Source organism: Eurosta solidaginis, chromosome X, assembly GCF_040869045.1.
Source record: "Eurosta solidaginis isolate ZX-2024a chromosome X, ASM4086904v1, whole genome shotgun sequence".
NCBI classification, from domain to species: domain Eukaryota; kingdom Metazoa; phylum Arthropoda; class Insecta; order Diptera; family Tephritidae; genus Eurosta; species Eurosta solidaginis.
In genome coordinates this window covers 144,733,954-144,759,143 of record NC_090324.1, presented here as the reverse complement: position 1 = coordinate 144,759,143, position 25,190 = coordinate 144,733,954, and positions in this window count along the sequence as shown.

Here is a 25,190-nt window from a genome sequence, read left to right as displayed (position 1 = left end):
ATTAGTCACGCTTTCACTATATTCAATTGTTCATTACATATTTACACACATGCAGACCTCACATGTCAAGAACTATTAATATAATATTGCCGAGCAAACACTTATGAATTGACAACACATATTTGTTTATATCGGTCAATTGGTCACGGTGACGTTGGCCATATACACACATGTATACTCAAGTATCGAAATAGGGTCATGCCAATATGCTGACTTTACATACAGTAAATATGTACATTTTAGCTCATAAGTATTAGTGAAAATTAGGGCTGGGACTATCCGCATATTCGAATATCCGGATATCCGGTTAATATTCGTTTGTGAAAAAATCCGCATATCCGATTTCATGAAGATCCGGTTAATAGCGATATTTTTGGATATTCAGTGAAAGCAACAAATTGATGTACCATATATGTTAATTTAACATTAATAACAATAAATTTGTGGGGCATTTAAATCAATTGACAGCGTTTTTCATAATATAAACAAATGCACCGTTCTTATTTTCACTTGTTTGTAAAATTGTAGCTTTTTAATTTTTGACGTTAATTTAATAATCTACAAACATATTTTGTGAATAATTTTTCGATGTTTGCTTCGTTCAATTCTGATATGTAGATATTCGACTTTAATATTCCAGTATCCGGACATACGGATATCCGGATTTTCCGTTTACGTATCCGGATAGCTGAACAGCGGGTATCTGGATTTCCCGTTTATGAATCCGGAAAGCCGGATTTTTTGCTTAGCTATCCCGTTATTCGAATATCCGGTTTATCCGGATATTTGAAAAATCCGGATGCAGTTCACAGCCCTAGTGTAAATAGGTATAAGTAGAATAAGAATATTTTTAATAAAAAGAGAAGCATTTTCAAAATAAACAAGACTCCCAAAAATCATTTTAACTGATCGAACGCTTAAACATCAACTCCGTATTAATTATACTATACGCCCTACCGATCCCTCCTCTGCTACGACGACCGTTAGCCGCCGCTTTCCTCCCTCCCCCAGCATCTAGGAATGGAAAGCAGCCGCCCTCCTAACACTTCCAGGTGTTGCATGTGTTCGGAACACATAAATATAGTGTCTTTATTCAGTAGGGGTTTGTGGGACCTTTACTCGACTATGGATTGACTGAGCGTTACCCCAGTCTTAGACAAAACCCCCCTCATAAATGGCGTCCGAGAAGGCACTCTTCTCCGCAGATGACAGTGCAAAAACAAATACAACAACCGCCAACACTGCCGGGGCATGTTCGACGAACACACCACCAGAAAAAACCAACACACCGGTTCACGAACGTACGATGCTGAGTACCGACTCACTTAATTGGATCTAATTACTGAAAAGGGAGGGGCTGATAGAGGAGTGTAAGAAGCATTGGCTTCACGTGGAGGGCCAAACCCTAGCCGATCTGCGCCGTGCACTTAGCACGTACGTGCAAGCAAAACGCACGAGGAAATCAACCGAAAGCCTACTGAAGGTTTGGAGAGGGAAGTAGAAGAGGATGAAGGGAAACCAGCTAAACTACCAACACCGACACTAAACATCACGCAAACACAACCGACCAAGTCAATCCCCACAACCCAGGTACAAAATCCCCACTCGCATCCGCATGAGAGCGAACGCGTACCACCGAAACGAGACGAAATGAGCGACGGTGAGCTAATGAATACCGTCCGCCGCTGGGATTTGCATTTTTCGGGAGAGGACTCGCTGCACGAAGCTCGCCGAAAGTTACCGCATCGCCGTTGAACGCCTCCTCCCAACGCTGCCGGAGCGTCTACGTGGCAAAACACCCAATGGTACCGCATCCGTAAACAACAAATCAACCAATGGAGCGATTTTCGAACAGAAGTACAGAATTTGTTCCTGCCTAAGCGTCATCTTCGGCATTTAGAAGAGACCATCCGACAACGCAGGCAACAAGGTCGAGAAAAAGCCTAGGACTACATCCTCGCATTGGAAACGCTGATCCGTCAGCACCCGACAATTACACATTGTCCACCACCTCGAACGGATTTACTATGGCCTAAGCGTTGAACATCGCCTCTTCGTTAAGCTCAGCGAGCTTACGACGATCGACGAGCTCCTGGAAATAACGGAAGAGTATCAGCTGCTAAAAAGCGAAACAGGGCAAAGTGGTGGTCCACAGCCTGTATCATCTTCAAACGAAGTACGATAGCAAAGAGTGCTGCTGACACTGCAAGGAACGCGGACCCCACCGCTTCCAATGCAGGGGCCTCTGGAGAATGTTCTGCTCCAGATGGGGACAAGATAAAATCTTCTCCAGGGATTGCCAATGCCCCTTGTCCAACCAATCCACCGATTATAACACACACAGGACGCAATCAAACTATATGAGAGCAAGCCGCCAAGCATCATTGGTGCTGTCGCAGAAGTCAATGGAACCATCAGCCTGCGAGCCCACTGCCGAAATGCAAGTAGATGGCCGTTTCGACATACCGAGGGCATGAACGTGCGCGCACTAGTGGACACTGGCGCCACCCTCTCATACGTGGATGAGTCAGTACGGAAAGGAACTGGCCCTGGAGAGGAACGACATCAAACCACGTCGTAACCAGAGGGGCATACAACTGACAGACCAGACGTGCGTCTATACCTCGAACTCCTACCCAGCGAGGATTGTGTACCAAGGACGAACAGCTAACACAATGATGTCCGTAATCCCGAACCTGGCAGAACGGATGATCTTAGGAATGGACTTTCTACGGGAAAGGGGAATCACCCTCACGCTAGAAGGCCTGCCGTTAGAAGCCACCTAGACACACTTTGTGCAATGACCAGCCGGGAACACGGGAGCGATTGCCGAAATTCGGAGCAAGACACTTTCTCAACACACCACTAGAGCCGACTGGGCAAAACCGTTGCCCAACTACCGTAGCTGAACATTTAACTATCCTCAATCATAATCGACAGCTGAATCAACGCTTCTACCCCCCTTGCCCGACTACACACAAATACAGCTTCGATGAAGAGTACGGAAAAGGAGCGCCGAACGCGGTATGCCATGCACCAGACATACTGTATACAATAAAAAGCAGCAGAGAAGCGTCCGGCCAGATTACTGGCAACCATGCAATATCCGCGGTTATGGGAAAGAGTAACCGGCGATTTCATGGGACCACTACCGCGTTCCAAGCAAAGAAACACTTACCTCCTCACCATGGTCTACAAATTCACCAAGTGGGTGGAGTTAATCCCGGTGCGCCAAGCAAGCGTGCTCAAACGCGACAAAAAAAGGTTATATACCGACGTGGTTGTCCGAAAACCTTATTAACCGACAATGGGAAGCAGTTCATCGGAAAAGCGTTAGCACCTTTCCTGGGCGATCACCGCACATGCGATCAGGAGATTCCTCAAATCGCACTTGCAATAAATATGGCCAGCAAAGAGTGTACAAAATAATCTTCAACAGATGCGTGTGTTCGTAACACATAAATATTGTGTTCTTATTCAGTAGAGGTTTGTGGGACTTTTACTCGACTCTGGATTGACTGAGCGTTACACCAGCCGTAGAAAAAACCCATCTCATAACTTTTTGACTTAGCTGATTCACCGTATCCACTTCTCGTGGACACGCAGGAAATTCAAAAGGGTGTATGCACAGCTAGATGCATTGTTAATTCAAATAACCCAATTACAAAAGTTATAAATACCACGGATGATGTAAAGTATGTTAAAAGAAATAGTATTCGGACAGAAAAACTTTCTAACTTTAATATTTATTCAATCAGCAAGACGAAAACAGAAGGCAAACGTACAGAAAAACGGATTTCAATTTTAAAAAAGACAGATTCCCAAAATGCTCGACGTGAACTAATTGACCTTTGCATAGAATATGCGGACATTTCCGCTCTTGATACTGACAAAATGACTTTAAACAAATTCTATGAGCAAACTTTAAGACAGACAGACAGACAACAACCCTGATAAAAAAATTAGTTACCCCAGACAAAACCCACCTCATAACTTTTTGACTTAGGTGATTCACCGGATCCACTTCTCGTGGACGCGCAGAAAATTTAAAAGGGTTTACTCACAGCTAGATGCATTGTTAATTCAAAAAACCCAATTATAAAAGTTATAAATACCACGGATGATGTAAAGTGCGTTAATAGAAATAGTATTCGGACAGAAAAACTTTCTAACTTAAATGTTTATTCAATTAACAAGACGAAAACAGAAGGCAAACGCACAGAAAAACGGATTTCAATTTTAAAAAAACAGATTCCTAAAAATGGTCGACGTGAACTAATTGACCTTTGCATGAAATATGCAGACATTTTCGCTCTTGACACTGACAAAATGACTTTAAACAACTTCTATGAGCAAACTTTAAGACAGACAGACAGACAACAACCCTGATAAAAAAAATATCGATTGCCATATTCCCAACGCGAAGAGATAAATCGGTAAGTAAATAAGCTGTTAGATAACGTTTTGATTGAACCCAACTTTTCAAATTACAATAGGACTTTGATCGTAGTCCCAAAGAAAGACAGTAATGGTCAAAAAGCTATTCGCATGTGCGTAGATTTTTGTGCGATTAACAAAAAACTCATTGCTGACAAATTTCCTCTTGTGAGAGTTGACGACATTTTAGAGAATCATGGAAGAGCAAATTTTTTTTCCACATTGGATCTTTTTTCGGGATTTCATCAAATTCCCTTGCATTCTGACTCACGCGACATAACTTTTTTCAGCAGGGACCGTGATACATTTAGATGCAAAGTTCCTCCATTCGGTATGAATATAGCTCCTAATTCGTTCTCACGAATGATGACAATAGCTTTTTCGGGTATACCACCCAACGTAGCATTCTTATACGTCGACGGTATAATCGTCATTGGTTGTAGCGAAGCACATCACATCAAAAACCTAACTAAAGTTTTCAATACATATAGGTCTTATATTCTCAAGCTAAATTCACATAAATGCAACTTTTTACGACCAGAGGTTACATTCTTAGTTAATAAACGCTCCGCAAAAGGTTGGTTGCCAGATTACTCCAAAATAAACGCAATAAAAAAGTATACAAAACCAAATGATAAAGGCGAGGTACGACCCAGGTTCATACCAAATTTTGCGTCTCTGGCAGCGCCTTTAAGTAGTATGAGCAGAAAAAAGTTGAATTTCTTTGGAGTAGAGAGTCATAGTGTACAAGTACAAGTGTGTTGACTTCTTTCTGACAGGCACTCGCTTAAGTGAGCATAACGGGAAAATCTGGGTTGCCATTGTTGTTTCGGTTGAAAACGGTCAAATAGGGTTCTGTGCAGAGACGTAAAAGATTGAAACAGGGCTTATGTAGTCACAAAAGTGTTGCTCCTGTTCCATAGCACTTTAATTTTAGATCATGGCGAAAAGTGTTCAGTTCAGAGTTGTTCATTTTCATTAAAAGTTTAATTTATTACGAAGGGTTACTCCTTTAAGTGTAAAAAGCAGAGAAAACGTAAAGTTTTTCTAATTATTGTGAAAAACTTTAATTTGAATTTCTGTACCCAAGTTTACTATATTTGTGTAACACAAGAATCTGGAGGTCAATTCCTTAACTATGAAAAACTGAAAAATGTACACTTATCGAAAACTCATTTGCACACACAATTTTCACTTTGAATTTAGTTGTGTTTTTATGCACAAAAGTTTGAAACTAAAAACAAAATTTTCATTTGTCAGAAAAAATAAAGAAAAAACGGCCTAATGTCAAAAAACCCTATCGAAATACAAACTGGCTTGTGTATTTCGTGGGTTTTTATATTATCTTAATATATAAGAAACACCTGTCACACAATTGAGGCCAATGGACTCCTAAACTACTAAACCGATTTTGAATTTGTTTTGCACCCCGTTTGTAGTTTGATCTAACTTGAAATATAGGATAGGTGACTGGGTGACTAGGGTCCCGAGATATAGGCCAAAACGTGGATCCGGGTACCCCTAGAATGTGTTTATAGAATATGGATATCAAATGAAAGCTGTGGATGAGTGCTTTAGCAGGGGGTAATTTTCCTACCCCTGGGTGACTAGGATCTCGAGATATAGGCCAAAACGTGGGCCAGTGGATGCCTAGACAGTGTTTATACAATATGGATATCAAATGAAAGCTGTTGATGAGTGCTTTAGTACAGAGTAATATATTATCCAGAGACGGACTGGGACTGGGATTAGGACTAGGACTGGGACTGAGACTCGGAGTGGGACTTGGACTGGGACTGGAATAAAATACATACCACCTTCTGGGACACGCAATAAGGGATGCAGAAGAATGAGAAGAAATTGAGAGAAGAGAAAAGAGAGAAGGAGATTGAGAAAGAGATAGAATGAGACGAAGATGGAGATAGATGAAGCGAAAAAGACGGAGGGAGGAGTGAATAAAAGGATTAGGAAAAAGTTAAGAGGGAGGGAGGGCAGAGTCAGACGGAAAAAGGTTATTAAAATGTATGCAGATTGTCCAAATTTAGGGCAGGACAACGTCTGCCGGGTCTTCTAGCACCTTTGTATTAAGTCGCTTTCATTTTTGTCCCCTCATTTCCTTACGAATTTTTGACCCACGGAAAGGTATTTTTCGGTAACTTCCCGTTGAGCTAGACACTTGATATTTAGAGCATAGTTCAGATCTGGGGAAGTTCCAATGCAAGTGAAAAAAAATCCAACAGGTGGCGCACGGGACGAGATATACAGAAAATTTATTTTAAAATGGAAATTTTGAATTTTAACTAACTTCTCGGTGATCCAGAGACTTGAAACTTAGCACATAGTTTGCGAGTCGATGGCACTACAATTCGTGGAAAACAGAATGCCGCCAGGTGGCAGACGAATCGAGATAAACGAAAGTCCCTGAAGAAACGCAGGGAATTTGGGATTGATTTTTAGGTAACTTCCCGGTGAGCTAGAGACTTGGAACTTGGGCGTGAGCCACAACCCGGTGACAATGCAATATTTGATCAAAAAAATGGCGAATGGATCGAGATATTAAGAAAACTAGTTTTGATTTGGGAATATTTCAATCCATTTTCAACTAACTTCCCGGTGACCTAGAGACTTGAAACTTGGCACACAGTTCGAGGCTTGGTGACTATACAACCTACAGAAAACAAAATTCCGCTAGCGCGCTAAGTGAGATAACTACAAATCCTTGCAAAACGAGGGGAATCTTGCAATCGATTTTATACTAACTTCCCGGTGAGCTGGAGATAAAGTAGTATCATACAGGAGTTTGATTTGTTTGCATTTACAGCACCATTTTATTTGCAGGAGACTTTCACTGCTACAAAAATTAAGGCGGATTTACATAGACGATTTGGCTGTGTTGCATTCATTAATTCATCTGTCGGGCGAAGTATCGAAAAATTTACATAAATGCCTTCGTTGCGTGCCTACGCTTTGCGAACGCCGTACGGAAAACAATGAAACACCGTACGTTATCATTGCTTTGAAGCGACCCAAGCATTTATATAATTTTACCCTTATGCATTTGTGTAAACAGCTTTAGAAGTGAAAATATTCCATGTTACACGTGTGGCGCTTTATATTTTGACTTTAATTTAAATAAATTTTGCTTTCCGTATGTTTCCGCATTGTTGCAGGCTACAAATCTTCTAGTATTCTTATTTACGCGGAAATATATGCAACTTTTTCATCTGTAAATACTACAAAGTTTTATTAAACTATTAAATGCAACTCAGCTTGCAGTACTCTTACGTACGAAAAATGCAACTCTAGACCTGAGATTTGCATCAGGTGAGCGAGGCTGTTTGTAGTTTTGACGTTTATCGCTTAGTTGACACACTTGTCTAGGTACACTATGTAGAGAGTGCGAAGAATCATTTCAGCCGCTGAAAGCAGCGTTACTTTCACTAAAATTAGTACAATTCAGTTAGCTTAGTGTTTAAACCTCTAAAATTTTGATAAAACAAATAACATTTAAGATTTAACATTCAGTTTTTTGATGCAATATGTTTATGGGGAAGTGTAGCAAGATTTGAGATATTAGTGTTACCCTCGAACTCCCGCACAAAAGAACCGGGCAGGCATAGAGAATTATTTAATATAGTTTGAAAACGTTGTGCGGATACATCAATCCTCAAAAGCGAAATATCTCAAGGATAGCTAACTTGAATTTTCGAACTGTCACGTTTTCAAATATAAGCTTAGCGATGATGTACGACTTTATGTCCTCTTCTGTAGTGTTTTTATCAAATCTTGACACAAAAACATATTTTTTAATAGGGACAATAAAATTACTAGTCGGCGGTTCGGATTCCGTAGAAAGGTTTTGGGGATCCTGATTACTTGTTGTAGAAGATTTTTTAGGTTTGTTAAAGAAGCCTTGGATGAAGATAGCTGTGCTGTTAAGTGACTTGGGGATGCCAGATTTATTAATCCGAGAGTTGGGAGTAAAATTACTACGGGTACAGGAACTTCAAACACGGCATCACGGATCACTAGAGGAAGCACTTGTAGGATTACAGTTGCTATGTGGAATGTTTGTTATGTCCTTCGGATATTTGAAAGACTTAAATAAGTTTTCATATTGTATGCATTTCTTGGACATTGCTGCAATCTATCTTCCTATTTCATAGAACGCATCGAGTTTTGTTTGAAAACTTTGAAAAGATCAATCTCCGTTGGTCTACATTTCAAACAGGCCCAACGAACTCCCTTATCACTATCGTTGTGTGCGTCAACCACTCTTGCTGACAAACCGGCACAGTTCATATGGGCGAGCCCATCGCAAAGCCAGCATGACAGGAAGGGATGGGATTCACTTTTTATAAAACAGTTTGCATATAGGCCAGGCTTTTTAATAAAAATAAAGGGGTGGAAAAAGAAATTAATATAATAGCGAGAGTAAGTTGATTAATTGAAAAATATCACCGCGGGTTATAAGAAAAATAAAACTTATTTACTTACTTAATTGGCGCTTAACCGTCTAAACGGTTATGGCCGTCCAACAAGGCGCGCCAATCGCTCCTTCGCTCCGCCAACCGGCGCCAATTGGTCACTCCAAGGGAGTTTAAATCGTTTTCCACCTGGTCCTTCCAACGGAATGGGGGCCGCCCTCTACCTCTGCTTCCATAGGCGGGTTCCGCATAACATGGCCTAGCCAGCGCAGCCGCTGCGTTTTAATTCGCTGGATTATGTTGATGTCTGTGTATAGCTCGAACAGCTCATCATTAAATCTTCTTCGGTACTCGCCATCGCCAACGCGTAGAGGTCCATAAATCTTTCGAAGAACTTTTCTCTCGAACACTCCCAAAGCCGCTTCATCTGCTGATGTCATGGTCCATGCTTCTGCCCCATATAGCAGGACGGGTACGATAAGTGACTTGTAGAGTTTGATTTTCGTTCGCCTAGAGAGGACTTTACTTTTCAATTGCCTACCTAGTCCAAAGTAGCATTTATAGGCAAGATTGATTCTTCGCTGGATTTCAGTGCTGATGTTGTTGTAGTCTGTCATGAATAGATATCAATGATTTGAAAGAAATATCAGTACAGGCATGTAAAATAATGATAGTTACGACAAGATCGGAAACTAAAAAGAATTCCAGTAGTAACAATAATAAAAATAAGAGAAGAAAACTCACAAAGAGAACTCTATAGTATATGAAGCGCTTAATAAATGTGAAGTAAAAAGACTAGTCCAGCTCGTTTTCGATCCTCCGAAATTATATTTCAAAAAAGGAAAGGAAATTTGTAGTTAAATAAATATAGATAATCAAATTGTTGAGGCGAAAATTGACCTAGATCAATTCCTTACCAGGCTTATGAAAGAAGCCGGCAATTTATAAATAAATAAAATGCAGTTGTCCTTAGGAGACAAATTGTTTAAGTATACTCGAGTAAACATATTTAAAGGGATTGGTACCAAAGTTCTCAGAAATATAACTATTGCATTAACTCCGGAGGTTATGCATGTGACGGAAAATGATAAAATTAAAAAGATTCTTCAAAAATATCACGATGATCCTGTTAATGGTGGCCACCCAGGAATCAATCGTACAACTAATAAAATTAGACAAAAATATTACTGGAAAAATATGAAAAATTATATAAGAAAATATATAAAAAATGCGAAAATTGTAATAAAAATAAAATTAATAAAAATTTAAAAGAACCAATGATTTTGACTGAAACACCACCGAAGGCGTTCAAAATAGTACAAAAGATACAATTGTACCATTACCGAGATCATTAAATGGAAATAAATACGCTGTTACTCTGATATGTGATTTGACTAAATACCTAGTTGCAATTTCTATATACAGCAAACATGCAAGAGCAGTAGCCAGAGCCATATTCGAAAATTTCATTTTAATTTATGGAAGTATGAAAACAATAATAACGGATATGGGATCTGAATATAAAAATAACTTGTTTGAGTAACTATGTAAGCTTCTCAATATTGAGCACAAAACATCTACGCCATATCACCACAAAACTTTAGGCACTCTTGAACGTAGCCAGAGAACTTTCAATGAATATGTGCGTTCTTACATATCCATTAACAAAGATAATTTGGATTAGTATCTTAAATATTTTGCATATTGTTACAATACAACCCCATCTACAGTTCATTGTTATGGCCCGTTCGAGCTAGTTTTTGGTAAATAACCCCAGACTTACGAATTTTTTACAAGAAAATACGGTAAGCCCATTATACAATTATGAGGCTTACGATAAAGAAATTAAATATAGGTTACAAATAGCACAGGATATAGCGTCTAAATTAGTAAAAGATCATTTATGATAAAAATATTAACTATAAGGAAATAAATATAGGAGATTCAGTGTTAGTTGAAAATGAAGCAGGCCATAAGATAGATAGTAGATATAAAGGGCCCTATAAGGTAGAAAATATCGATAAAAATAATAATTTTATTCTAATAACCTATAAGGTAGTAAATAAAGATAAAAACAATAATTTTACTTTAATACCCTATAAGGTAGAAAGCATAGATAGAAATAATAATAATTACGCTATAAGAAATGAAAATAAGAAAATTATAATACACAAAAATATACTTAAATTACTTAAATAAAAATATATATATATATATATATATATATATGTGATCGGTCGCACCTATTGGATGGGGCGAAGCACTGCTACAACAACAACAACAACATCAGGCCGGCGGCAGTAATGGGTAACAGCCTTTAACGTATGTATGTATGTAACCATTTATATCTTTTAATTATATGAAACAAAATTTTCTAAAATAGAATATTCTAAATAATTTTTCTAAAGTTTTTCTAATCGATAAATTTGTATCAATTCTTTCAAAAATGTATATGTATAATATATTTACACAATAAATACCTATTTATCAATTTACTTTCACATATCCAAACATTTAATCCCATAAATATTTACCCTAACAATTCAAAATATATTATTAAAAATAATATTAAAGATAACAAAAGATATATAAATAAATTTTTTTTTATTTTTCTAACTTTAAATACATTAAGGCAGTTCAGAGTTTTGTGCATTTGATAACAACCGCAATTCATTTAAAATATTTGTTAAAAAAAAATGTGATTTTGGGCTTACCTTTTGCTAGACCATTTGCACAAAGTCCTGACCTCCCATACTTTTAATATGCCACAAAATGAAATGTTTGCCTTTATATATACAACACGTGAATTTAATAAGAAAAAATTAAAATATTTTCATTGATTTCAATTTTTAAACAAATCATCTCGTTTTCATTAGAAATTATACAAACAGTTTGGAAATTTCATTAATAGCGGTTCGTCCGCGATATAATAGAAAATTTTTTTGACCGAAAGCGGTGCGTCTGCAGTATAACATAAAGGTTTTTAGAAACAACATAGCGTTTTTGACATAAAGCGGTTCGTCCGCGATACAAATATACGTTTTCCATACTTTCGGTATAAAGGGGTGTGGTCGTAAACATCGCCGTATATTCGGAAAAATTTTGGTTAAGCTTGTAAAACAAGTGCGGTTTTTTATATTTTTTTCCAGTAGTCCGGAAAAAAAATATACCGCCTGTTCCGGTTTTCACTAAATAAATTTCGATTTAAAAAACCGGAACACGCTTGCCTATTTCCTTTTGTAAAGCCCTTTCTGGGGGGCGAGAAACCACATGCCAAGTGTCTTTTTTAGGACAGCCTGTCCATTGGTTAGCTAGCGGGGCTAACCTAGTGGGGGACAGTCGGTAAGTCCGGCTAAGTTCGGCACGGAAGGGGGTAGGCATTCTCTAGCCTATAATTTAGAGAAAATCAGCAGACCGCATGTTCCTTTGTTTTCAAAGAAAAAAATTATATAATTATATAATTACCTTTACCAGATTTACCATTTTATAAATATTACACCAAACGTGACAAATACTAACCGGACAAATACTAACCGGAAAAAAAATCTCGGATTTACAAAATATTTACCTGATTTACAAAAAAAACTTCCGATCTTACAAATCAGTAGGCCGATATAACAACAAAAATTGTTAAAAAAAAAACTTCCTTTAAAATAATTATTTCCAATAAAAATACCCTATTTTCAAACACATGTCCGATTCTGAGGGCAATTCCAGTGCGACAAATCAAGCACTAAAGGAAGGTGTTCACTAGATCGTGAAGAAGATTTTTAGGATTTAATAACTCAGATATCGTAGCAAGAAGATTGAGAAGGTATTGGAGATGTCAGACTCGGAGCAAGGGGAAACTGAAGGTGCTATACCCAGGAGAGTGCCGGGGGTTGGGACGACCACGTATGGGGGCGCCGTTTCTAGGAGGGTACCTGGAGCAGAAGCGGCCGCATATGGTAGAACACCATCAACGTTAGATGAGAAGATTGAACATCTGACGCAGGTTATGGAGGCGATGATGCAGCAGAATGCGCAGATGACGGAAAATATGGACCAGGTACGCTAGATGAGAGCTGATGTTTCTAGGTTCAACAATCACGTTGCCGACGTGGAGTCATCAATGCGCGCTCCTACTGCACCACCCCCTTCAGCATCTGTGTCTACAACTGGACACGCTCGCGATACATTGGGAGGCCAGTGCAGCTCCAGTAACACCAACACAAGTTACCCAGGAAGGTAGAAGGTACACTTAGATAAATGGCATCTTAAATTCGACGGGTCGGCAAAGGGGATGACGGTAGAAAGTTTTGTCTTTCGCCTAGAAAGAATGCGTATCGAGTATCAGTTGTCATACCAGCAACCCTTTTCGAACTTCCATTGCTTGGTGACAAGGCCTGCTTTCAAGTGATACTGGCAGATACTAGAAGATCACGCCGGTGATGAAACTTTTGATTACTTTGGTTTAAAAAGGGAGATTCTGGGGCAGTTCAAGTCGGCAGAATCAGACTACGAAGTAATACGTGAGATTATGGAAAGGAAGCAGCAACCCCAAGAGAGTTTTGACGAATATTACGCCGATGTCCACGACCTCACGTTCCGCCTTAGGAAAAGGATGCCCGAAAGCAAGTTAGTGAAGATAATTAAGGGCAACTTAAAACCGTATCTGGCCAATCTCACCTTTACTACGAAGACCGAAACGTTAGCAGAATTGAAGCTAGAATGCAAGAGGGCGGAAAAACTCATGAAGAAGAATAGGTATAGGGCAAAACCAGTTAGTTAGATAGGGACGAATAGCGGGTCCTGGTCAGAAGAGCAGGCGGGTGAGTTTAGTGTTGAGGCGTTCAAGGATACTAGGAATATTAGTGCTAATAAGAATATGTCTCGTGCCCCTGTCTCTCAAAACATTCCTAAGCCTACCATTCCCACCAATCCTAGTCCTATGGGAGGTTCATCGTGCAATGGCCATTGTAAAAGTGTTAGTTCAGTCCAAAACCAAATGTTTTGTCGTTCCCCGTTCCACCTTATGTTGTATTTTTCCTGTGGAATGGCGGTGGATTTTTACATAAAGATCCCGGCAGAAGCAGCGAAAGGCCCTAAGTGTAAGTCGTCTTTCCATTTGGTGAAGTGTTTTGCGTGTGGGGGAGATTCATCGTTTCGTGTTTTTAAACCCGAGGCGGAAAACCGGGCCCTGGCACAGATATCCGGAAGCTCTGCCCAAAATCAAGAACGCCCGGAGAATTAGTAGAGGGTACACAGATTTATATATTAAAATGAGATAAGGAAAGAGAGACAAAGGAGAAAGTTGAAGAGAAGAAGAAGGAATCAGTTGGAGAAAGCTTACACGTTAGGAAAATGAAGTACGAAGAGGCAAGGAAAAGGATTTTTTGTGAGGAGCTGAACGCTAAGAGGAGGAAGAGAAATTTTTAAAAGATACGAAAAATTAGGGAAAAACAGAAGTTGCTTAGAAGGATCAAGAAGAAGATAATTTCAACGGTTGTCATTTTGCAGGGTGATAACAGGCTTTTCGCAAAAACCGAGATTGGTGGACGAAAGGTGCTCACGCTCTTAGATTCCGGGACCGGGGCTAGCTGCTTAGGAAAAATGCCCATAAATTGCTCGAAGGTAAAGAAAGTCTGATTCTGCCGATCCAGGGGCAAAACGTTAAGACAGCCAACGGGGGTGAAACCGCGTTTATTGGAGTTGGCAATCTTCCCGTACTGTGGGACAATGCCACTCGGGAGCTCGAATTCCTTATAGTGCCGGGGTTGCAACAAGAGGTCTATCTGGGGATCGATTTCTGGAAAGCCTTCCAGCTTAATGTAGCCAGTAGGGGGCCCCAAATCAACTCAAAGGTTTCTGTCGTGTCAGAGCTTACATCTGTTGATGGTGACTTGTCATTCCATGCGGTGCAACATGACTTAAGTCCCGAATAAACTGTAGCTTTGGATAGCGTGAAAGCACAGTATCCTTCATTTGCAGTACTTGGGTTTGGTAACACCCAGGTAGAGGAGCACGTTATCGAAGTGATGGATGAACACCTTCCGGCAAAGGAGCGCCACTACCCAATTGCTCCGGAAATACAAAAATTGATCTTCTCAGAACTGGACAAAGTAACTGCTGTTGGAATTCCCCCGTGTAATTGGTTACTAAAGCAACTAAAAACTGATTAAGTTTGGATGCCCGTAAATTAAATGAACGCACAATCAAGGATGCCTACCTACTCCGACATATAAATGGTATTCTAAGTCGGCTTGAGAATACCAGGTACATATCTTCCATAGATTTGAAAGACGCATTTTAGCAGATACCTTTAGAGCGAAGGGAGAAAACTGCTTTCACTATACCTGGTAGACCTTTGAACCATTTCACAGTCATGCCTTTTGGACTGTGCAACGCGGCGCAGCGAATGTGTCGGTTAATGGACAAGGTTATCCCCGGCTCTCTTCGTGAATCCGTGTTTGTTTATTTGGATGATCTCCTTGTCTGTTCAGAAAAATTTGCAGCCCATTTAGATTTGTTGTCCCGTGTAGCAAAATGTCTTAGTGATGCCAAATTCACGACAAACGTTGAAAAGAGCAAATTCTGCTTTAAGGAAGTTCGTTATTTAGGGTATATTGTAGGGGACGGATGTATCCGTACAGATCTTAATAAGGTGGTAGATTGATACGGGACTACGCGACAATTGCAGCACCACTGCACGACTGCCTCACTAAAGACAAGACAAAAGCTTTTAAAATGACGTACGAAGCGATGCAAACATTCGATTGCTTAAAGCAAAAACTTATATCTGCACTGGTGTTAATCCATTCGTATTTCGAAAAGCACTTTTATGTGCAGTGTGATGCCTCAACGGACGTAGTTGGAGGTGTACTTTTCCAACTAGACGATCACGGAAATAAGGTACAGCACAACTATAGTATTACATAATTAGAGTGTTATGCAGCGGCCCTGAACATAAAGAGGTTCCGGCCCTACAATGAGGGATTGCCCTTCACAGTGATCACCGGCCATTCCAGCTGGAAGTGGTTGATGGGTCAGAAGGACCTTTCGGGTCGACTGGCAAGGTGAAGTTTAAAACTGAAAGGCAATAATTTTGACATCCAACACCGTAAATGTACCCAAAATGTAGTGTCGGATGCTTTATCCAGGGTCGATATGAACGAGCTGCAAGTAAGTGACAGAATGATGAATATAGACGTCAATTCACCATATTTTTAATCGACTGAATACCACGAACTTATAGACATGGTGACATCAAAGAAGGACAAATTACCTGAACTATGTGTATATTATGGGTATGTTTATAGACGGACGCAATTTGACAAGGAGAGGGGCTTCAAGGAGACCATGCCTGGAAACTCTGGGTACCTACTGAACTTCGTTCAGGCTTGGTGGAATCGTCACATTGCTCACCTTTTGCATGACATGGGGGCATACATAAACCCCTCGCGCGTATACGTGAAATATACTATTGGCTATTACTTGTGGCCGACGTACAAAATTATGTTAGAATTGTGATATTTGCATAGGTAAAAAAAACCCAAAACTCGTTCCACAAACCATGGGTCCATACTCGCGTACTTGTGATGGAAATGTCTATGTGTTCGTGTGTCTAGATCATTTTTTAAGTTTGTGTTTCTGAAACCAATGCGTAGGGTAACCTCAGCAGAAGTAGTGAAGTTCCTTGAAAGGGATGTTTTTCATATATTTGGAGTATCAGAGTATGTACACTCTGACAATGGCAAACAATTGTGTTAGAAATATTCACATCATTTTTGGCAAAATATGGTACGACGCATATAAGGCCCGCCTTCTACTCTGCACAATACCAAATAGTGAGGTCTTACGTTGGAGAAAAGAATTGCGACAAACATATCAGCTGTTGAAAGTACCAAAAATGCAATACCAAAATATAGTAAATTGGAATATTTATTGAATTATATTTGAGCAGATAATTTTCACACGTTTATTGAATTAAGATGTCTATCCAGAGCTGAACATCAGCTTATTATTAGTATGTATATCAGAACGAATGTAAAAAGGAAATGTTAAAAACAAGAGTTGCCATTAGTGTACTATTTTGATATATATACATAACATCCTCCTTTCTAGGATTCATAAGCTGGTATATCTTAGGCGATCCACCGGTTTCTTATTTCGCTTGGAACGTCGCAGCTGAGGTGTCTGCGGCTGTGCGTCATCTACTTCGGTACTCACCGGTAGACCTGAACTTTGATGGGGTTGAGGTCCTTGGGTTGGTGAAGTATTTGGCTCTTCGCATGGCTTGACACTGGGTGCTGAAAACTCGATATCCCAGTCGACCGATTGGGGTTGAAAACTTGTATTAGGTTGTTTTTTGGAACTTGTACTGGTGCTCTCATTTTCGTTCCTCCTTATTTGGTTTTGGTGATGGCGAATGGTGTATTTAGGTGTCTCTATGACATACATCATCCTACCGCAAGTTTCAATTAGTTTACCTTGTATCCAGCGTTCTCTCCCTGCATAATTAGGAGCATAAACGAGTTGTCCCACTTGAAACTTGGATTGCTTGGTTTTAGTATGGCGTTCCTTCGGTAGTAATGCTGAGAAAAGAGAACGTGGTTGTCTTCCATGTAATAACTCCGCTGGTGATTTTCCCGTGCTCGGGTTTGGAGTGGCTCTATAAGTTACGAGATATTTAAAGATTTCGGCGCTTCTTGTTTCTTTTAACAATTTCGTTATCGACTCCTTGCAAGTCCGTACAAAACGTTCGGCCAATCCGTTAGATGAAGGGTGGAACGGAGTGGCTCTATAAGTTACGAGATATTTTAAGATTTGGGCGCTTCTTGTTTCTTTTAACAATTTCGTTATCGACTCCTTGCAAGTCCTTACAAAACGTTCGGCCAATCCGTTAGATGAAGGGTGGACCGGTGCGCTTTTCAAATGCTCGATATTATTTAGCTTACACAATTTTTGGAACTCCGATGAGGTCAACTGACTACTATTATCTGAGACTAACGTATGAGGTAGTCCTTCAATTGCAAACATTTTTTGTAGCGTGGAAATTGTTGCGTCGGTTGTGGTAGAATTAATTTTTACTACATACAGAAACCTGGAGAACGCATCTAACAAGATGATCCACATAGATCCACAAAAAGGGCCAGCAAAGTATACATGTACCCGTTCCCATGGTGTTGTGGACTCTAGCCACGAAGAAAATTCACGTTTGGGTTGAGTAGCCGAAGACTGGCAAATAGTGCATACCCTGCCCATTGTTTCGATAACCTTTTCAAACCACACAGAGCTACGCGATATCTGCTTCATACGCGCAGTGCCCCAATGACCATCGTGTAGCATGTTTAATGTGCACTGCTGTAACTTGTTTGGTATGACTACTCGCAGATACTCAGTTTGTAGTAGAACAACGCCATCTTGGCATGACAGCCGGAAACGACGTTCAAAAAAAGGTTTCAATATTCGTTGCGATTCATTGAGTCGAGCAGGCCATCTCTCTAAAATCATTCTTTTAACGAGTTTAAGATTTTCGTCCTTTTCAGAATGTTCCGCTATGACGGCAGCAAGGAGCGGAATAGACTCAATGACGACTGAGTTTATTTCTTGTACATATTGAATTGCCAATTCCTTCGAATCGAAGTCCTTGTCGCCTCCCACAGGTAATCTTGAAAGAGCGTCTGCGTTTCCATGTAGAAACGTGTGTCGATATAGAATAATCGTAGGCCTGTAAGAGAATCGCCCATCTTTGAAGACGGTGCATAGTCATAACAGGGAGTTTCTTATTTGGACTGAAGATCGTTGTTAAGGCCTGGTGATCGGTGAGTAACTCGAAGTACCGACCGTAAAGAAATTGATGGAATCTAGTAACCCCGAGTATGATGGACAGGGCCTCTTTTTCAACTTGTGTAGTTCGCCTGACTTTGTGTAAGTGCTTAGGACGTAAATGCAATTGGTGTTTCTTGGCCATCGGGGTAGCGATGAGATATCACTGCCCCAATGCCATTTTTAGAGGCGTCGGTTGCTAAAATGATGGGCAGATTTCCGTCATAATGTACTAATAGTGTGGCTTTAACAATTTCATTTTTCAAGGTTTAAAGGCATCTTCTTGCTCACTGCCCCATTGGAATTGCGCTGTCTGCCTACGTAAGACATTCAATGCGCTAGACTTTGACGAAAAGCTAGGAATGAATTTGTTATAGTAATTAAGTTTTCCAATGAATGTTTCCACTTCTCTAACACTCGAAGGCCTAGGCATCATTCTAATTGCTTCATGTCTTTTTTCGGAAGGTTTAATATCCTGACAGCTAATTAAGTGACCCACATATTCTATATGTTCGCTTGCAAATACACATTTATTGTATTCGCAGCGAAGCTCATATTTCACAAATCGTGTAAAAAGCTTACGCACGTTTTCAACGTGCTCCTTATGTGTACGCCCTGTAACTATAACATCATCTAAATAAGTGGCACAACCTGTCATTCCACTTATAACTCCCTCCATAAATCTTTGAAAAATACCCAGAGCGGTGCAATCCCGAATGCCAGTCTTTGATACTGATATAAACCGAAGGGTGTGTTTATGACCAGGAATTTCTTAGTTTTCTCACTGAAAGGCAGTTGATAATAAGCTTCGCTTCGATCAAACTTTAACAATTTTCCTTCACGGACTTTTATAAAGAACTCCTCTACCTTGGGGATTGGATACCGATCAATTTCGATCTGAGGATTTATGCCTACTTTAAAATCTGCGCATATGCGGATTTTCCCATTACGTTTTCGCACGGTGACAATAGGAGCGGCCCATTCACTCGCATTAATTGTTTTTAGAACACCTACTGATACTCCCTCATAGGAGGGCGGCGGGATGTCGGTAACCAAGAACTGCCAACCCCCTAATCCAGGGTGTTATGCGGACCGTGCCTATTGGACGATTTGCAGCCAGGGGATAAATTCGGCTGTATTCGAACGGAGCCTTCCCGATACCGGGCCACCTCGGGAAGTATTAATGGCCTTACTACAGTAAGGGGCGCGGCTGTGGCGGACGGTTTTTTTCACGTATATAATACTGGACCGCTGAGCCCGCCTTGTCGGGCAGGTGGTGGTACGACCAAGATGAACGACTCATTACCTGATTGTAATGAAGACGATGTAAAGAGGACTGAGTCGCAATCCAAGGACGACAAATACGAATTAAGCGATGCGTCGGACTCGGGGAGCGAGAGTAGTGCTGATTCAATGAACTCCGTGTTGGAGAAGCACACAAATGAAAACGGAGTAGAAGAGTGGAGAAGGGTACGGAGCAGAGGAAGTAAAAGAGCTCCCTCGCAGTACCGTGAAGCACTAAGAATTGTACAACGCTTGGGAGCAGTGGTCGACCCAACAGAAGCGGTAGAAATAGGTCGAAGGCAGTTCAAAAGATTTGCTGCGAGAAACCCTCGGTTCTGCAACCGTTACGAGGAGGAAGGAGCGTCGAATGGCAGAATGAAGAGGCAACGTTCGGCGGAAGGCGACAAGCCTGCTTTCAAGAGGCAGAAAGGACCCAGTCCTAGAGCCGCGAGGCAGGGCAGTCGCATAGACAAGACAAGTAGGCCCAAAGCTGTAAGACAGATGGGCTCCAACAGCGAGGTAGCAACTACCTCGAAAGCTGCGAGTCAGAAGGAAGTAGGAGATAAGCCAAAGGGAAATAACGCTAAGACTCCGGCTTTCTCGGAGGTGCCAAAGGGAGATAACACTAGCCAAAGGGAGATTCCTAGCTTTTCCCGAGAAGATGAGTGATGTGGTAAAGCAGTCACTGACTGTGGCGTTGGTTGATCGTAGCAGTCCTTTCGGACAAATGACTACTGAAAGGTGGAGATCTGTGGAAAGGGAGCTTATTAGCTTAATGCTTAAGATGATGCGGGAACAACCAAGTAAGCCCCTTCCAACCATTGATGCGGGGGCTGGAGGAAGTTGTTCCAAACCTCCAAAGGCAAGGCACGAATGCTCGGTTTGAGGTGGTGGATAAAGCGCAAATCCCCACGGTACCAAAAGTTAAGGTATGGATACCATGCGTGATGAAGTCGGAGGATACACTGCGTCTTCTGCAGAATCAGAATCCGAACATACCGACACAGGATTGGAAGGTACTTACTGTATCTCGGCCTACCGAGGATGGTCAGTTCTACATCTTCCAAATAAACAAGCAGGCGGAGGATATTTTGTACACGCAGTTTGGCAAAATGTCCTTTGGCGCAGGCAAAATTTACATGCGACTAAGGAAAAGAAGTCCCGAGGATAAAAATCCTAACACGCTAGAGGTGGGCGAAGTCGAAAAGGGCCTCAAAACCTAAGGGAAAAAGGACAGGTGGAGGTCCCCGACGTCACCACGAATGTGCTAGAAGAGGACCAACCGCTAAATTGTGCTGTGACTCGCACAGAGGAACACCCGGCACAACAGTCCCGAGAGGCTGAAGGGGGCCTCGAATACTCTAAACCAAAAGGACAAGGGGAGGACGACGACATCAAGACGAAGGTGCTGGAGGGGGACAAACAGGCCAATGGTGCTGCGAGTCCTACAGATAAACTCCTCCTAACCCTTGAGGAGGTTTCGTTTGACGTGGCGCTGATCCAGGAGCCGTGGCTCTCATCGGGGGGAAAGGTTTCTGGACTGGGTTTGGCGTTTACTACGCGCAAACGGAAGGACGGGTGCGAGCTGTAGTAATGGTAAGGAAACAGCTGCATTCATATATGCTGCCTAATTACACCACTGAAGATTTCGTAGCGGTGGCCGTTGAGCAAAAGAATAAGCACGCATTCATGCTGGCGTCCTGCTACATGTCCCATACTGCGGAGGTTCCAGCGAGGCTAGTACAGGAGGAAGGGCGCAAAGGGCGGTTGGTCATAGGCGCAGATGCAAATGCGCACCACAATGCGTGGGGAGGAGCAGATACGAACGAGAGAGGCGAATCTCTGTTTTGTTACATCCTGCAAACCAATTTGCAGATAGCCAACAGGGGAAATGTCCCTACATACATTGGTCCAACATCCAGCAATGTTCTGGATATTACATTGAGCTCCGAGCGTGATATATCAAGGTATGATTGGATGGTTCTTGATAGACCATCCTTCTCAGACAATGCGTATATCAGCTTCAGCATCACAATAAAGAGGGTAGAGAAGGGAGGAACCTTTAGAAACCCTAGGTCAACGAACTGGACTAAATTCCAGAAACATGCAGAAACAAAACTGGGACAACCCAAAGAGGTTGCTAATGTAGAGGAACTGGAGGAGTCGAATGAATTCCTAACAAGGACGCTTATGACTGCGTATAAAAAAGCTTGACCTCTAAGAAAATTCAGAGGAAAAGCAAAGCCTCCATGGTGGAGCAATGAGCTGAGTCTTCTAAGAAGACAGGTATAAGAAATGTTTAAGCTCGCAAAGACCGCGGAAAGCGAAGCGTGTCGGGACGAGTACAGGGATATACTGAGGATCTACAAGCGTGAAATTACCAGGGCGAAGAGAAACTCATGGAAAAGTTTCTGTACGGATATAGAGTGCTCCAGCGAAACAGCACGGTTGAAAAAAGTCCTAGCAAAGGGAAACCTAGTCCAGGGAGTAATAAAGAAAGAGAACGGGGAATGGTCACGTAATAGTGAGGAATCCCTTGAGGTGCTTCTCGATGCACATTTCCCATCGGGAGACAGTTTAGAAGAGCCAGCAGACATCTCTCACACTTCGATCACGGAGCTAGTAGCTTGGTGAACGATACCAAGATCGAGTGAGCAGTGAAGACGTTTTCTAAGTTTAAATCGCCGCGCCCAGATGGTATATTCCCGGCCATGCTACAAGTCTCAAGTACGGCGGTCGTGGAATCGCTTAAAATAATATTCGATGGGTGCATAAGACTGAATCATGTACCGCACTCTTGGAGAACTGCTCGTGTTGGTATACGCATGCTGTGTTGTGGAGAGCAGCTTTTCATCCACGTTGGACGTTATGTACACATCTGTCAGCCTCTCAAAGGTTTTGAGCAGAAATGATGTTAAGCTAATGGGTCTATAGTCTTTGAGATACATGTGACTGATCTTCCCCGCCTTTGGTAAAAAAGCTACACGAGCAGTTCTCCAAGAGTGCGGTACATGATTCAGTCTTATGCACCCATCGAATATTATTTTAAGCCATTCCACAAAAGGGCCAGCAAAGTATACATGTACCCGTTCCCATGGTGTTGTGGACTCTGGCCACGAAGAAAATTCACGTTTGGGTTGAGTAGCCGAAGACTGGCAAATAGTGCATACCCTGCCCATTGTTTCGATAACCTCTTCAAACCACACAGAGCTACGCGATATCTGCTTCATACGCGCAGTGCCGCAATGACCATCGTGTAGCATGTTTAATGTGCACTGCTGTAACTTGTTTGGTATGACTACTCGCAGATACTCAGTTTGTAGTAGAACAACGCCATCTTGGCATGACAGCCGGAAACGACGTTCAAAAAAAGGTTTAAATATTCGTTGCGATTCATTGAGTCGAGCAGGCCATCTCTCTAAAATCATTCTTTTAACGAGTTTAAGGTTTTCGTCCTTTTCAGAATGTTCCGCTATGACGGCAGCAAGGAGCGGAATAGACTCAATGACGACTGAGTTTATTTCTTGTACATATTGCATTGCCAATTCCTTCGAATCGAAGTCCTTGTCGCCTCCCACAGGTAATCTTGAAAGAGCGTCTGCGTTTCCATGTAGAAACGTGTGTCGATATTTGATAGAATAATCGTAGGCCTGTAAGAGAATCGCCCATCTTTGAAGACGGTGAACATTTGAACAATTGTGGTGTGTCGCAAACTCGGCAACGGAGTGGAGGCACCACAATTGCGTTTGGGTTAAATTTAAAAAGAAAAGAAAAGAGGCGAGAGATATTTCTCGTTATAATAATTTCTTTATTATAGTGAAAAATTAAATTTGAACAGGAAATTACCTTTTTATAATAAAATGTGTTGGGGCTCCTCGGACGGTGTTAGCTCTGGTTCGCACAACGATCGCTGAAGAAGTAGACGGTTGCCTTGTCGAAGACAACCGTTGAACCGTGGAAAAAGTCTCCGGTTTTAAGGGGAAGCTTCCCCACATAGTTGTACCGGCATGCATGTATATGTGTACGGACAACATAACCCTACCCATGTACACCCATACATGCATGTGGGCGAACTAGTCGTCGATAATATTGTGCTATTAGGGTGGCGCAAATTAATAAGAATTTAGGCGTCGGCCCTAAACATGCCGGCCCCCTTGCGATACGCAACAGCCAAGACTCCGCCCGAGCGTCCCGACCACGATTTATCTTAAAACTAGATTCTAAAATTAAAGGTGCGCGCCGGATGGCGCGACGGCATCCTCCTTGCCTTCGCCGTGACCTAGAGCTAGGATAAGAAAAATTAATGGAAACCGTATGATATATTTCTTGCCATTCATATAAAACTTCATTTATTTCGGGAAAATACAATATACATGTATAAGCTTATCATCAGCTAACTAACTCTAAATAGCCATTGAGGTATATCAGATCGGGTGGGTCCCTGAGAGTACCCACCCGAAGATCATGCTTTGTGCGAGCAGCGATCCGAAGGATGGTGGCAATGTGCCCGACGTCATGATTTCGGCGTAGACGTCGCCGCCTAGAACGAGGCGAATTGGGGTGGACGCATAAAAGTGGGGGTCTGCAAGACGGATGTGCTCGTAAGGAGCCGCGACGCTGGGGTCGACGTTGTAAGTTGGACTGACGCGCCTGAACTCGTGGACGCAGACTGCGTGAGTCGTCACCGTCTTACTCTGCCCATGTTTGCCTCTAAAACGAATAAAACAGCCGGTTTCGCCGTCGGCGTTGGTTGTCGGCACTGCTAACTCTCGCGCCAGCCTGCGGTCGATCGTTGTGCGGGGGGAACATTCGTCTATGAGTGCACGAATGAGGTGCAGACGCCCTCCGGCTTCCACCTTCACGATCGCAGTTGGCGCCAGAGCAGCCATTGGCCGAAGAGTTGGGCCGGCTGAGGCGCGGGCCGGAATGACCCCGTTCCGGAAGGAACTGTGTTGGGGTAGCTTGCGCGGCCGAGTGGCCAGTCTACCGTATCGATGATCTTCCTTCACGTGTCGTATCGCGTGTAGGTGGCACGGCCGAGGGGCCAGTCTACGATCGCGCGTTGGTCGATGTGCTTGCGTGCGTTGTTGTGTAGGTGGGCGGAACGGCCGTGATTCCGCTCCACTGTTTCCTCGTCGTTCGTGTGCTGATAGGGGTCGGAACGGCCGTGGGTCCGATCCCCTAGTGTCGGGACTTACTATATGGCAGCCCGCTCCACTCCCGGATGGCAGTTGT